Source organism: Macaca fascicularis, chromosome 2, assembly GCF_037993035.2.
Source record: "Macaca fascicularis isolate 582-1 chromosome 2, T2T-MFA8v1.1".
In the NCBI taxonomy this organism is placed as follows: Eukaryota; Metazoa; Chordata; class Mammalia; order Primates; family Cercopithecidae; genus Macaca; species Macaca fascicularis.
In genome coordinates this window covers 142,376,644-142,393,030 of record NC_088376.1, presented here as the reverse complement: position 1 = coordinate 142,393,030, position 16,387 = coordinate 142,376,644, and the positions used below count along the sequence as shown (strand labels likewise).

General features: G+C 42.4%; 1 long non-coding RNA gene across 1 annotated transcript in view; it reads left to right on the top strand.

The window, feature by feature from the left end:
- The window catches only part of LOC102121326 (uncharacterized), a 148,947-nt gene extending 132,778 nt beyond the window's left edge, over positions 1–16,169 (top strand). The window contains exon 2 of the long non-coding RNA XR_010584569.2: positions 13,787–16,169. This is a non-coding gene — a long non-coding RNA (uncharacterized lncRNA). The remainder of the gene's footprint in view (positions 1–13,786) is intronic.
- Positions 16,170–16,387: the final 218 nt, after the last annotated feature.

Below are 16,387 nucleotides of genomic sequence, written 5' to 3'. Positions count from 1 at the left end.
ATTTTTGCGTGAGAGTCTAAGTCTCTTTGTAGATCTCTAAGGACTTGCTTTATGAATCTGGGTGCTCCTATATTGGGTGCATATATATTTGGGATAATTAGCTCTTCATGTTGAATTGATCCCTTTACCATTATGTAATGGCATTTTTCGTCTCTTTTGATCTTTGTTGGTTTAAAGTCTGTTTTATCAGAGGCTAGGATTGCAACTACTGCTTTTTTTTTGCTTTCCATTTGCTTGGTAGATTTTCCTCCATTCTGTTATTTTGAGCCTATGTGTGTCTTTGAACATGAGATGGGTCTCCTGAATACAGCACACTGATGGGTCTTGAGTCTTTATCCAATTTGCCAGTTTGTGTCTTTTAACTGAGGCATTTAGGCCATTTACATTTAAGGTTAATATTGTTATGTGTGAATTTGATCCTGTCATTATGAAGTTCACTGGTTATTTTGCACATTAATTGATGCAGTTTCTTCATAGCATCAATGGTCTTTACAATTTGGCCTGTTTTTCAGTGGCTGGTACCAGTTGTTCCTTTCCATGTTTAGTGCTTCCTTCAGGAGCTCTTGTAAGGCAGGCCTGGTGGTGACAAAATCTCTAAGCATTTGCTTGTCTGTGAAGTGAAGGATTTTATTTCTGCTTCACTTATGAAGCTCAGTTTGACTGGATATGAAATTCTGGGTTGAAAATTCTTTTCTTTGATAATGTCGAATATTGGCCCCCACTCTCTTATGGCTTGTAGGGTTTCTGCAGAGAGATTTGCTGTTAGTCTGATGGGCTTCTCTTTGTGGATAATTCAATCTTTCTCTCTGGCTGCCCTTAACACTTTTTCCTTCATTTCAACCTTGGTGAATCTGATGATTGTATGTCTTGGGGTTGCACTTCTTGAGGACTATCTTTGTGGTGTTCTTTGTATTTCCCGAATTTGAACGTTGGCCTGCCTTGCTAGGTTGGGGAAGTTCTCCTGGATAATATCCTGAAGAGTATTTTCCAACTTAGTTCCATTTTCCCCATCACTTTCAGGTACACCAATCAAATGTAGATTTGGTCTTTTCACATAGTCTCATATTTCTTGGAAGATTTGTGTGTTTCTTTTTACTCTTTTTTCTCTAACCTTGTTTTCTAGCTTTATTTCATGAATTTGATCTTCAATCACTGATATCCTTTCTTCCATTTGATCAAATCAGCTATTGAAGCTTGTGCATGCGTCACGAAGTTCTCATGCTATGATTTTCGGCTCCATCAGGTCATTTAAGGTCTTCTAGTTAGCCATTTGTCTAATATTTTTTCAAGGTTTTTATCTTCCTTGTGATGGGTTTGAACATTCTCCTTTAGCTTGAAGAAGTTTGTTATTACCGACCTTCTGAAGCCTGCTTCTCTCAGCCTGTCAAAGTCATTCTCTGTCCAGCTTTTTCTGCTGCTGGCTAGGAGCTGCGATCCTTAGGAGGAGAAGAGGAGCTTTAATTTTTAGAATTTTCAGCTTTTCTGCTCTGGTTTCTCCACATCTTTGTTGTTCTATGTACCTTTGGTCTTTGATGTTGGTGACCTACAGATGGAGTTTTGGTGTAGATGACCTTTTTGTTGATGTTGATGCTATTCCTTTCTGTTTGTTAGTTTTCCTTCTAACAGTCAGGTCCCTCAGCTGCAGGTCTGTTGGAGTTTGCTGGAGTTACACTCCAGACCCTGTTTGCCTGGGTATCGCCAGCAGAGGCAGCAGAACAGCAAATATTGCTGCCTGATCCTTCCTCTGGAATCTTCGTCTCAGAGGGGCCGCTGCCTATATGAGGTGTCTGTTGGCCCCTACTGGGAGGTGCCTTCCAGTTAGGCTACATGGGGATCAGGGGCCCACTTGAGGAGGCAATCTGTCCATTCTCAGAGCTCAAACGCCGTGCTAGGAGAACCACTGCTCTCTTCAGAGCTGTCAGACAGGAACATTTATGTCTGCAGAAGTTGTCTGCTGCCTTTTGTTCAGCTATGCCTTGCCCACAGAGGTGGAGTCTAGAGGCATTAGGCCTTGTTGAGCTGTGTTGGGCTCCTCCCAGTTCAAGCTTCCTGGCTGCTTTGTTTACCTTCTCAAGCCTCAGCAATGGCAGACACCCCTCCCCCAGCCAGGCTGCCATCTGGCAGATCAATCTCAGACTGCTGCGCTAGCAGTGACCAAGGCTCCCTGGGCATGGGAGCCACCGAACCAGGGATGGGAGAGAATCACCTTGTCTGCTGGTTGCTAAGACCTTGGAAACAGCACAGTATTTGAGCGGGAGTGTCCCATTTTTCCAGGTAGTCTGTCACAGCTTCCCTTGGCTAGGAAAGGGAAATCCCCCAACCCCTTGTGCTTCCTGGGTGAGGGAATGCCCTGTCCTGCTTCGGCTTGCCCTCAGTGGGCTGCACCCACTGTCCAACCAGTCCCAGTGAGATGAACCATGTACCTCAGCGGAAATACATCAATCACCCATCTTCTGCGTCAATCTCACTGGGAGCTGCAGATCGGAGCCGTTCCTATTCGGCCATCTTGGAATGCCCCCCGCCATGTGTGTGTGTGTGTGTGTGTGTGTGTGTGTGTGTGTGTGTGTGTTTAGTAGAGATGGGGTTTCACCATGTTGCCCAGGCTGGTTTTGAACTCCTGAGCTCAAGTGATTTGCCTGCCTTGGCCTCCTAAAGTGTTGAGATTACAGGCATGAGCCACCGTGCCTGGTTGGATTCCAAGTTTAATTTCCAAACTGGGTAACCATAATTTAATCCTAGCTAATACTAGGTAATTACATGTCTCTGGGTAAGTCACAATTTCTCATTAATAGAGTAAGGGAGTTTGGCTATATATCATAGAGATTAAGAGAATGGGCTTTGAAACTTACTCTTTTATTACTTAATTAATTAATTTATTTTACTTTAAGTTCTGTGATACATGTGCAGAACCTGCAGGTTTGTTACATATGTATACACCTGCCATGGTGGTTTGCTGCACCCATCAACCTGTCACTTGCATTAGGTATTTCTCCTAATGTTACCCTCCCCTAGTCCCCCACCCCCTGACAGGCCCCGGTGTGTGACGTTCCCCTCCCTGTTTCCATGTGTTCTCATTGTTCAACTCCCACTTATGAGTAAGAACATGCAGTGTTTGGTTTTCTGTTCCTGTGTTAGTTTGCTGAAAATGATGGTTTCCAGCTTCATCCATGTCCCTGCAAAGGACATGAATTCATCCTTTTTTATGGTTGCATAGTATTCCATGGTGTATATGTGCCACATTTTTTTAATCCAGGCTATCATTGATGGGCATTTGGGTTGGTTCCAAGTCTTTGCTATTGTGAATAGTGCTGCAATAAACATACGTATGCATGTGTCTTTATATAAGAATGATTTACAATCTTTTGGGTATATACCATTAGTGGGATTGCTGGGTCAAATGGTATTTCTGGTTCTAGATTCTTGAGGAATTGCCACACTGTCTTCCACAATGGTTGAACTAATTTACATTCCCACCAGCAGTGTAAAAGTATTCCTGTTTCTCTACATCCTCTCCAGCATCTGTTGTTTCCTGACTTTTTAATGATCGCCGTTCTATCTAGCATGAGATGGTATCTCATTGTAGTTTTGATTTGCATTTCTCTAATGACCAGTGATGTGACTTCAAAGATACTACAAGGCCACAGTAACCAAAACAGTGTGGTACTGGTGTCAAAACAGATATATAGACCAGTGGAACAGAAGAGAGGCCTCAGAAATAATGCCACACATCTACAACCATCTGATCTTTGACAAATCTGACAATAATAAGCAATGTGGAAAGGAGTCCCTATTTAATAAATGGTGCTGGGAAAACTGGCTAGCCATATGCAGGAAACTGAAACTGGACCCCCTCCTTATACCTTATACAAAAATTAACTCAAGATGAATTAAAGACTTAAACTAAGACCTAAAACGATAAAAACCCTAGAAGAAAACCTAGGTAATACCATTCAGGACATAGGCATGGGCAAAGACTTCATGACTAAAATGCCGAAAGCAATGGCAATGAAAGCCAAAATTGACAAATGGGATCTAATTAAACTAAAGAACACAGCAAAAGAAACTGTCATCAGAGTGAACAGGCAACCTACAGAATGGGAGAAAATTTTTGAAATCTGTCAAAGGGCTAATATCCGGAATCTACAAGGAAGTTAAACAAATTGACATGAAAATTTAAAAAAACACATCAAAAAGTGGGCAAAGGATATGAACAGACACTTCTCAAAAGAAGACATTTTTGCAGCCGACAAGCATATGAAACTTATTCTCAGATGTGTGACCTTAGGCAAGTAACTTAACCCCATCTGAACCTCACTTTTCTCATCTGCAAAGCCGAGCTAATAATCTTATCTTTCCCATAGAGCTGCTGTGAAGATTTAAATGAGTTGATAAGAAAAGTTCTCAGAAGAATGCCTGGGATTCAAAAAGTGTGCTACTATTATCAGCTGGATTTTAGGTCCTAGTTTTTAGTGAATACCTGGAAAGCACATTTTAAAAGTTTATAGACATTAAAAACTCAACGTGTCTAAAATCAAGCTTATCATATTTCCTGCACGTCTCTCCTTGTATTTTTAATTGTGGGTCTGACACCACTATTCACTCAGTTTCCCCAAAACAGAAATCTGGGAATCATCTTAATAACTCCTCTTTCCCGTTGTCTGCAAAGTCCAATCAACTTCTATGTATTGCTAATTGAATTTTCTAAATATTTAAAGTCAGATCAAGATTTCATTTAAGTAGTTTTCATTCCATCCCCCTACTTGCATTGGCTACTGTCTTATTTGAAGTCTGTTTCCTACAGAAACTTTCTAACCAGTCTCTCTGCCTCATTTCTTGCCACATTCAACCCGTCATATTGCCTTCAATGTGATCTTTCTAAAACATACATTTGATAACATCACTTCTTAAAAGTGATTTAAAGGTGCCTCAAAGGGTAGAGTGTGCTTTCCTCTGACTGGCATAGAAGGATATCATGGATGAACCACTGTCTCATTCCTCTCTACACCTTCTGGTACCTGATGTTTCAGGTATATGGAAGAACGTGCTTTATCCTGAACTTAGCTCGTGATTTTTCTTACCTCTGAACATGCTGTTCCTGTATGTAGCATGTGCTTCCCAGCCTAAAGCTCTATCTCCTCCCCACCTCACAAGTGCATTTATCTGGAACATCAGTCATTCTTCAGAACTTGCTGTCAGTGTGAAGCCTTTTGGGCCAGGGCAATGTTGAGTACTGCCTCTTTGTGCTTCCATATCAGAGGGTTATCTATTTTCTCATCTACATTCAGATTCTCCAAAGAATAGAGACGCTTGTATTTCAGTGCCCAGGCAAGTAAACAATAAAAAATATTAATTTATTTTTGACATAATTTTCTGGTCTAATTTAGATGTAATCATTTGGCCGGATTATTCAGATGACCCTTGGGTTTGTTTGGCCCATGTAGAAACATCTGTGAAACTCAAGTCTAACTATCACCTAACCAACACCTCAAAAAGTTAATTTACCCTTTCCTTTTTGATTTTTCTCCTGTTCTGGAGAGCTACTTATAGATTCATGTGTGCTGACGAACATATTTTGTCAAACGCATGATGAGGGGATTTCCTTATGTATTCGAGAATCCTGGAATAGATTGCAGAGCATCTGCAATACTTCTTGCTGCTGATGGCAAAATCCTTAGTAGTTAGCAAAATTCTGCATGATGGGGGTGAAAAACTGTTGTAAGGAGTAAGGTGTTTATTCAGCAGTAGTTGAATATAAAGTATCCTCTCTCCTTAAGGGCACTGAATAATTCTTTTTAACAAAATTTGAATTAGAGATTGAGATTCTGTTGAAGTCTTCATGTTAGAGTCTCAACAGTATTCTTCTGATGTGAATGCAGAGTTTGGGTGAATGGCGTAGAGTACTACATTGCCACATTCTTCAAACTTTTTCAATTTTCCCAACTTATAAAAATGTTGACATGTAGTTCATGCAACAGTGCCTGACTTCATCTGCTTCTGGGTTTATTTCTCCTACAAACCATGAAGAGAAAGCTGGCTATTCTCCTTTTTGTACTATATATATGGTATAAGGAATGAATCAAAGTTCATTTTTTGTTGTTGTTGTTAATGGATATCCACATGTTCCATCAACATTTGTTGAAAAAGCAATTCTTTTTTCCCTGAATTATCTTTTCACCTTTGTCAAAGTTTAGTTTACTATATATGTGATGGTTAATCCCAGACTCTCTACTCTGTTTCATTGATCTGTTGTCTGTTATTGTGACAATACTACACTGTCTTGATTACTGTTGCTTACTATTAAGTTTTAAATCAGTAGGGCAAATCTTCCAACTGTGTTCATTTTTCAAAATCAAATGCAATTTTAAAATTAACTGCCCTTCCTTATTCCCCACTCCTGTCTTACATCATGCTTAAATTGGTGCATCGGTCAGCATAAACTTAAAGCAGTGATTCTCAAAGTGTGGCCATTGGAACTTAGAAATACAAATGCTCAGGCCCTACACCCAGATATTTTGAATCAGAAAATCTAGGGCACTCAGCAATCTGAATTTTAACAACGCCTCCAGGTGATTTTGGTACCCACTAAAGTTTGAGAGCCATTAATATAGATAATTTTTCTACTCTAGGGTTCAGCCAACTTTTTGTGTAACAAGCCAGATAGTAAATATTTTAGGCTTTGCAGGCCCTGTGGTCTCTGTAAAGATGACTTCACTTTACTGTTGTAGCACAAAAACAGCCGTAGACAATATGTAAATCAATGAGCATACTGTGTTCCAATGAACTTTACAAAAACAGGTGGAGTGGTGGGCAGATTTGGTCTGCAGGCCATAGTTTGCCAACCCCTGTTGTATTCCATTCTCACCTCTCCCACATCTAAATACTTGGCGTTTGTCTCATTCTTTTTGGAAATCCATGTTCTACATCATTTTAGAATCTCTTTAATTTAGAACCTTTTAATTTAAAACCTCTTAAGGAAAACTATCTTGCTGAGTAGTTCTTTTAACAGGTCTTTTCCAGTGCTGAAATTTGATAGTTCATCTCACTCCATCTTATCCTTAATGCCTGCTACTATATCTCTACTGTTTATTTGAAAAGCACACAGTTTGTCATTTAGCCTGGCATTTGCACGAGCATGCCATCGAGCATGCCATTTGCACAAGCCCTACATTATGGCCATATGCTATAGGAGCTTTTAAATCACTGCAGATCGCCAGCCTCAAATGGGGTCTTGGTAATGGTGATTGCATTAGTTTGCTACAGCTTCAGTAAAAAGGTACCCAAACTGGTTAAAACAAAAGAGATTCATCTCATAGTTCTGGAGGCTAGAAGTCTGTAATATAGGTCTCTGCAAGGCCATGCTTCTTCTAAAGGCTCTAGGGGATCCTTTTTTCCTCTCTGGGATTCTGGTGTTGTTGGCAATCCTTGGTGTTCTTTGTCTTGTAGATGCCTCATTCCAGTCACAGGGCCTGTTTTCTCTGTGTCTTCACATTGTTTTTTCTCTGTCGTTGTGTCCAAATTTCCCCTTTCTATAAAGATACTAGTCATATTGGATAAGGAGTCACTCTAATGACTTCATCTTAACTTGATCATTGTTAACTTCTATTTCTGTAAAGTCAGATTCACAGGTACTGGGGATTAGGACTTCAACATTTTATTGAGGAACACAATTTAACCTATAATAGTGATTAAGGTGGAAACTGAAGTTTAATAGAAGCTGTTCCAGATGAATCTTCACATGTGAATTTGCCGGCATTATCTATTAGAATGTGATATTTACCTCTGGGAAAGCTGCATAGAGACATCTTTGCCTTACTTCAGGAAAAGAGACAACAATTACAGTTTTCTATCTATTTTTTTTCCCAAGAGAGAAAAATATTATGACTTGTACAGCAGATGTTAGAAGGGACTCAAGCCATCAGCAGGGGTTTAACCAATATGTTCCTGGAATAATACCTAACATGGTTGCTGAATATAGCTTGTGCTTAATTAGTGGAAGAAGTGTCTAGAGTTTAGATGGAAATTGACATTCATTCATTTTATCAACTGTAACCACGATTTATTAAGCTCTTATTGTGTGTTCAGCACTGTGCTAAGCACTTCACATGTATCTCGTGAAATTCTCGTCACAATACTGGGTAATATAACGTCTCCTCTTTACAGATGAATCTTAGAGAGATGAAGTATGAAATGACTTGCTCATTACCAGAAAGTGGCAAAAAAGAGATTTTACCCAAAGTAGCTTGAGAACTCATTAAAAAAAACTTTTTAAACTGAAATGTAATATGTACACAGAAAAGTATACATATTGTAAGTAAAGAGGAAGCCCATGTTTTTAACCACTGTGCTAATTTTATCCCACTCTGAAATTCATTTGCATAAAACATTTATTAAACTACATAATAATTTAGTGATTAGTGATTTGAAGACCAACCTTGCTTCTGAGCAGAGCTGGAGTTGGAGAGGGCAGATCTCTTCATCTGTCATCACATTATTAAAGGCTCAGAACTCAAGGCTAAAGAGTTTTATATTTATCTTTGGGAAATCTATGTCATCGAAAGTTTTTAGGCAGGGTAGAGACACGAATTGAAATTTGGGATATGTTTTTGGGCAGGTCGAATCAGTAACAAATGTAGATTTTGTTCACTAGTTCAAAAGTGTACTCCTTAAGATTCAGACCACACGGGGGTTGTAATCATATTTGGAAAGAGAAGAGTTCTTTAATTCCTATTAACAATTACCGAGTTCTGACTGAAGGGATATAATGTGCCACACTGTAAACTCCCTGAAAATAGAGGCTCTGTATTGGGTAATGGTCACTGCCAAGTGCCCAAGAGAGTTTTAAACTCTTATGAGCACAATAAATATGCATGTATAAGACTCTGGACAGAACTGGACAAGAGTATGGCTATCATTGGAATACTGTACTTCATGCTTGGCTTTCCAAGAACCAAGTGACAAAGAAATGCCTGCTCTATCTTCCCCCTGTATCTAAGAAGTAGTTTCCAAGAGATGTATTACCTCATCGTTCTCAGATAAATATAAGTCAAATCCTAGGGCTTGCTTCTTTGACCTTTCTGCTGTGCTCCTTGCAGAAGAAATAGGCAGGGTGTATTGTCTGAGTTGCCACTGCTACTGACAGGTGAAGCAGCTGGACTTCCTGGATCACTGGGGACTTAGAGAACTTTTCTGTCTTACAAGGGGATTGTAAAATACACCAATCAGCACTCTGTAGCTAGCAACAGGTTTGTAAAATGTGCTAATCAGCACTCTGTAAAAACACACAAATCAGTGCTCTGTAGCTAGCAAGAGGTTTGTAAAATGTATCATTCAGTGCTCTGCAAAATGGACCAATCAGCACTCTGTAAAATGGACCAATCAGCGCTTTGTAAAATGGACCAATCAGCAGGAGTCTAAGAGTAGCCAATCGCAGGGAGGATTGAAAAAAGAACATTCTGATAGGACAGAAACAGGACATGGGAGGGGACAAATAAGAGAATAAAAGCTGGCCACCCCAGCCAGCAGTGGCAACCCGCTTGGGTCCCCTTCCACTCTGTGGAAGCTTTGTTCTTTTGGTCTTCACAATAAATGTTGCTGCTGCTCACTCTTTGGGTTCATGCCACCTTTAAGAGCTGTAACACTGCGCAGGTCCGCGGCTTCATTCTTGAAGTCAGCGAGACCATGAACTCACTGGAAGGAACCAGCTCCAGACAGATCTTGGGGTCTCATCTGGGATATCACCACGTGGTGAGTACTGTCGGACCCCTTTCACTTGCTATTCTGTCCTGTTTTTCCGTAGAGTAAGGAGGCTAAACACCGGACACCTGTCGGCCAGTTAAAAGTGACTAGTGCGGCCATGGGACTAAAGACACGAGTGTCAGGCTTTCTGGGAAAGGACTCTCTAACAACTCCTGACTCTTCAGAGTTGGGATCATTGGTTTGCCTGGAACCAGCTTCTGCTTTTCCTGTACTTCCGGGCTGAGCCGAAAGTCAACAGAGAGGAAAGCTATTCAGCTCTGGGGTCCTGACGAAAAGTTGGTTGACCCTGCAGTCATGAGCAGAACTCTCAAAGTTATGTTGCCCAAGTGAGACTCGCCCATCTATCCTACCTATCCTGACCCTTGCCTCCTGGGTCCTAATGCCTGTCTGACAAACTTCCTTCCGCCTCTCTCCTCCGAGGCTAGTCCTGCTTCTAAAACCACTTGCTGTCTCTGGTGCTATTCTAGTTTATCCAGTAAGAATGATTTCTAGTATAAATTTCTGGACTCTGTTCCCTTCTTTAGGCACCTTGTCTGACCAATTAGAAAGACATAATTTTTGCCCAAAGTCCTGTTGCAGGGGACTATCTGGAATTTTAGGATCCCTTCTCAGACTAGTAGGCCTAACGAAGGCTATTCCTGAAGCTAGGATATGGGAAGCCTCAGAAGTTATATCCTTCCTATTCATATGGTGAGAAGTGCAGACAAAAGGCATCACTCCTCCAACCCTGGAGATCCCTTCCCTCCCTCAGGGTATGGCCCTCTGCTCCATTTTGAGGCATATCATCTTTATAGGACAAGGGTAAGGTCCCAATACTAACAGGGGAAAATGCTTAGGATTCTAAAAGTTTTTCAAGAATGCATCAGTAAGGGCCACTAAATCTGATTTTCTTGATCCTCTTTGTGGTCTAAGAGGAAAGGCAAGGGTGTAGGTTTTCAAGAATGCATCGGTAAAGGCCACTAAATCTGACCTTCCTCAGTCCTCTTTGTGGTCTAGGAGGAAAACTAGTGTTTCTGCTGCTGCTTTGGTGAGTACAACTATTCCGATCAGCAGGGTCCAGGGACCGTAGTGGGTTCTTGGGCAGGGGGAGAAAACAAACTAAAACCGCGGGCTGTTTTTTCTTTCAGATTGGAAACACTCAGGCATCAACAGGCTTACCCTTGAAATGCATCCTAAGACATTGGGACCATTTGGCCCACAAACCTTGAAAAAGAAGCGGCTCATTTTTTTCTACACCACGGTCTGGCCCCAATATTCTCCCTGTGATGGGGAAAAATGGCCACCTGAGGGAAGTATAAATTACAATACTATCCTGAAGCTTGACCTTTTCTGTAAGAGGGAAGGCAAATGGAGTGAAATACCTTATGTCCAAGCCTTCTTTTCGTTGAAAGATAATCCACAACTATGCAAAGTTTGCAATCTACATCCCAGCTTACCTCCATATCCTGGCCTTCCTACAGCTCCCCTTCCTATTAATGATAAGCCTCCTTTAATCTCCCCCACCCAGAAGGAAAAAAGCAAAGAAATCTCCAAGGGACCACAAAACCCCCCGGGCTATCAGTTATGTCCCCTTCAAGCTGTAGAAGGAGGGGAATTTGGCCCAACTCGGGTACATGTCCCCTTCTCTCTCTCTGATTTAAAGCAGACCAAGGTAGACCTGCAGAAATTTTCAGATGATCCTGATAGGTATATAGATGCCCTACAGGGTCTAGGGAAAACCTTCAATTTCACTTGGAGAGCTGTCATGCTATTGTTAGATCAAACCCTGGCCTTTAATGAAAAGAATGCAACTGTAGCTGCAGCCCGAGAGTTTGGAGATACCTGGTATCTTAGTCAAGTAAATGATAGAATGACAGCCGAAGGAAGGGACAAATTCCCTACCAGTCAGCAAGCCTTCCCCAATATGGATCCCCACTGGGACCTCGACTCGGGTCATGGGGAATGGAGTTGCAAACGTATGTTGACCTGTGTTCTAGAAGGACTAAAGAGAATTAGGAAAAACCCATGAATGATTCAATGATATCCACCATAACTTAGGGAAAGGAAGAAAATCCTTCCTCCTTCCTCGAGTGGCTATGGGAGGCCTTAAGAACATATACTCCCCTGTCAGCCAACTCACTCGAGGGTCAATTCATCCTTAAAGATAAGTTTATTACCCAATCAGCCGCAGATATCAGAAGAAAGCTTCAAAAGTGAGCCCTGGGCCCTGAACAAAATCTGGAGGCATTATTAAACCTGACAACCTCAGTGTTCTATAATAGGGACCAAGAGGAACAGGCCCAAAAGGAAAAGTGAGATCAGAGAAAGGCTGCAGGCTTAGTCATGGCCCTCAGGCAAACAGATTTTGGTGGTTCAGAGAGGACAGAAAATGGAGCAGGCCACTTGCCTGGTAGGGCTTTTTGTCAGTGTGGTTTGCAAAGACACCTTAAAAAATATTGTCCAACAAGAAACAAGCTGCCCCCTTGCCCATGTCCACTATGCCAAGGCAATCACTGGAAGGCACACTGCCCTAGAGGACAAAGGTTCTCTGGGCCAGAAGCTCCCAACCAGATGATCTAACAACAGGACTGAGGGTACCTGGGGCAAGCACCAGCTCATGTCATCACTGTCACTGAGCCCCGGGTATGTTTAACCATTGAGGGCCAGGAAATTGACTTCCTCCTGGACACTGGTGTGACCTTCTCAGTGTTAATCTCCTGCCCTGAACAGCTGTCCTCAAGGTCCGTTACCATACGAGGAATCTTGGGACAGCCTGTAACCAGGTATTTCTCCCACCTCCTCAGTTGTAATTGGGAGACTTTGCTCTTTTCACATGCCTTTCTTGTTACACCTGAAAGTTCAACACCCTTATTAGGGAGGGACATATTAGCCAAAGCTGGAGCTATTATCTATATGAATATGGGGAACAAGTTACCCATTTATTGTCCCCTACTTGAGGAGGGAATCACTACCATCAAGCTATTCATCAAATAGCCAGTGGTTCTAACAGTTTTGCTGACTATCATTTGGCTTCTCACAGGTGATTCTCAATACAGGCTTGTGTGTGTTCCAGGGCAGGGCCATAGAAATGGAAAATATATGGTCTTCCCCACTCCTTTCCAAGGTAATTCATAGAAAAATACAAGATGATGCCTGTCTATTAGAAGACTGATGTTGGAAAGTAAGAAACAGGATCAAACTTAACGATACATCTTGATCTCCCTTTGTGATGTGGATTGGTAGAATTGAAAGAACATGGAGCTGCAGTTAGGAAACCCAGGACGTTGTTTTAACTCTGCACCACTTACTCTAGACCTCGAGCATGGCACTTACCTTTCATAGGCTTCGATTTCCTCTCATACAGAGGAGCTGGAAGACTGTTCCTTTACAGAAATGTTGGAGAAAATGAGTCCAAGGAAAGTATCCTGGATGCCAGTACAAGAAAACCAAAAAGTCACCAAAGAGATAGAAGAAAGGTCCTGTAATAGGTCTTTGAGAGATACATTGGAGAGATTTTCTTACATCTTTATAAAGTCTTTATAAATTCCCATTCTCCGTTCCCTCCCTCCCTACCTCCCTCCTCTCTCTCTCTCTCTTTCTCTCTCATCTTCATGAAAAGGAAGGTTAAAAAGAGGCAAGAAGATTAAGCCTGTTTTTGGCACAATGAAAACAAGGAGAGATAATTGGTTGTTGGAGTGTTTTTGTTTTTCTTCTCTTCAATGAACTAAGTGCAGTGACCTGGAAACCCTAGCAATCTACTGGGAGAAGAGTGGAGGCTGCATTTCCTAGGTGTAGCAGTAGACAGTGATTTTTTTTCATGCTGCTGCTTAGTTCGATACCCAGTGACTTAACATCAGACATCTGTAGGTTTTTGATCCATATGGGGCATTTTTCTTCCTTCAGCTGGGCTAAATAATAACTTTACATTTTTAGAGTGCCAGCAGTGGGCACTAATGTGGTGAGTTTGTAGCTCTGTGAAACAGTCCACATTTTTCATTTTTCTTTCATTACCTTCAAAACCTTTTTTTTTTTTTTTTTTTTTTTTTTTTAGGAGGGAGGCATAGTGAGATGGCTGAATAGAAGCCTCCACTGATTGTCCCTGCAACAGGAACACCAAACATAACAACAATCCACACAAAAAAGCACCTTCATAGGAACAGAAAATGAGGTGAGTGATCACAGTACCTGGTTTTAACTTCATATTGCTGAAAGAGGCATTGAAGAGGGTAGGAAAGACAGCCTTGAATTGCTGATACCACCTCACTGTCATCCTTCTGGCAACAGCCACATGGCATGAAGAGAATCTGTATGCTTGTGGGAGGGACAGTGCAGTGACTGAGGGGCTTTACATTGAAACTCAGTGCTGTGCTGTCACAGTGGAAAGCAACACCAGGCTGAACTCGGCTGATATCCATGGAGGGAGCATAGACAGGCCCTAGCCAAAGGGGAATTACCCATCTCAGCAATCAGAACTTGAGTTTTGACAAGCCTTGCCACTGCTGGGTAAAGGGCTCTGGAGTCCTAATATAAACTTGAAAGTCTGCCTAGGCCACAAGGACTGCAACTCCTGGGCAAGTCCTAGCCGTGTGCTGGGCTCAGAGCCAGTGGATGTGGGGGATAAGCAACCTAGTGAGACACCAGACAGGGCAGCCAAGGGAGTGCTTTACCACCCCTCCCCCAGCCTCAGGTAGCACAGCTTGCTCCTCCAAAAGAGACTCCTTCCTTCCACTTGAGGAGAGGAGAGGGAAGAGTAAAGAGGACTTTGTCTTGCAACTTGGATATCATCTCAGCCACAACAGGATAGGGCATTGGACAGAGTTGTGAGGCCCCCATTCCAGGCCCTAGCTCTCAGATGATATTGCTAGATATACCCTACACCAGAAGGGACACTGCTGCCTTGAAAGAAGAAAGGACCCAGTCCTGGGCAGGATTCGTCACCTGCTGACTAAAGAGCCCTTGGGCCCTGAATAATCAGCAGTGGTAGCCCAGTAATACATTCTATGGGCCTTGGGTGAGACTCTGAGATGTGCTGGCTTCCAGTGTAACCCAGCACATTTCCAGCTGTGGTGGCTATGAGGAGAGACTCCTTCTGCTTGAGAAAAGCAGAGGGAAGAGTAAAGGGGACTTTGTCCTACAGCCTAGGTGTCAGCTCAGCCACAGTGGGGTAGAGCACCAAATGGGCTTTGGGGGTCCCTGCTTCTAGGTCTTGGTTCTTGGGCAGCATTTCTGGACCTGCCCTAGGTCAGAGGAGAGCCCACTGCCCTGAAGGGTGAGCGTCAGGCCTGGCAGCATTCACCAAAAGCTGACTGAAGAAGAGCTGTTGGGCCTTAAGTGAACATTGGTGGTAGGCTGGCAGTACTCTCTGTGGGTCTGTAATGGTGACAGCCATGGATAGAGACTCCACTCCACATGGAAAGGGGAGGGAAAGTGGGAAGGACTGTGTCTTACGTTTTGTATGCCAACTCAGCCAGTAGAGTAGAGCACCAGGTAGATTTCTAAGGTTTCCAATTCCAGACCCTGGCTACCAGACTGCATCTCTGGACCCATCAAGGGCCTGGAAGAACTCACTGCCCTGAAAGGAAGAACACAAGCCTAGTTGGCTTTCCCACGTGCTGATTGTAGAGGGCCTTGAACAAACATAGGTAGTAGCCAGGTAGTAGTTACTGGGCAAGATCCAGTGCTGTGTCTGACCCAGTGTAGTTTCAGTGTTGGTAGCCACAAGGTGCTTGTGTCACTCCTCCCCTAGCTCCAGGCAGCACAGCATAAAGAGAGAGACTCCATTTGTCTGGGAGAAAGTAAGGGAAGAGAACAAGGTCTCTGCCTGGTAATCCACAGAACACTTCTGGATCTTACCTAAGACCACCAAGGTGGTATCTCTATGAGTCTGAGCGCTACTGGGCTTGGGGTGTTCCCTAAAGCAGATACAGCTGTAATGACTAAAAATTTAGTTTACAATACCCAATTTCTTTTGAATACCTGGAAAGCCTTCCCAATAAGGGTGGGTACAAATAAGCCCAAACTGTGAAGACTACAATAAATAACTCTTCAATGCCCAGACACTAAAAAAACATCCACAGGCATCATGGCCATCTAGGAAAACATGACCTCACCAAACAAACTAAATAAAAGACTAAGGACTAATTCCAAGGAGACAGAAATATGTGACCTTTCAGACAGAGAAGTCAAAATAGCTGTTTTGAAGAAACTTAAAGGAATTCGAGATAACACAGAGAAGGAATTCAGAATCCTATCAGATAAATTTAACAAAGAGATGGAAATAGTTAAAAAAAAATCAAGCAGAAATTCTGGAGTTGAAAATGCAATTGACATACTGAAGAATACATCAGGGTCTCTTAATAGCAGAAGTGATCAAACAGAAGAAAGAACTAGTGAGCTTGAAGAGAGAGTATTTGAAAATACACAGGCAGAGGAGATGAAAGAAGTAAGAATAAAAGAGAATGGATCAAAGAGGGCAGATCATCTGAGGTCAGGAGTTCGAGATCAGCCTGGCCAATGTGGTGAAATCCTGTCTCTACTAAAAATACAGAAATTAGCTGGGTGTGGTGGCTCACCCTTGTAGTCCCAGCTACTTGAGAGGCTGAGGCAGGAGAATGACTTGAACCCGGGAGGTGGAGATTGCAATGAGTTGAGA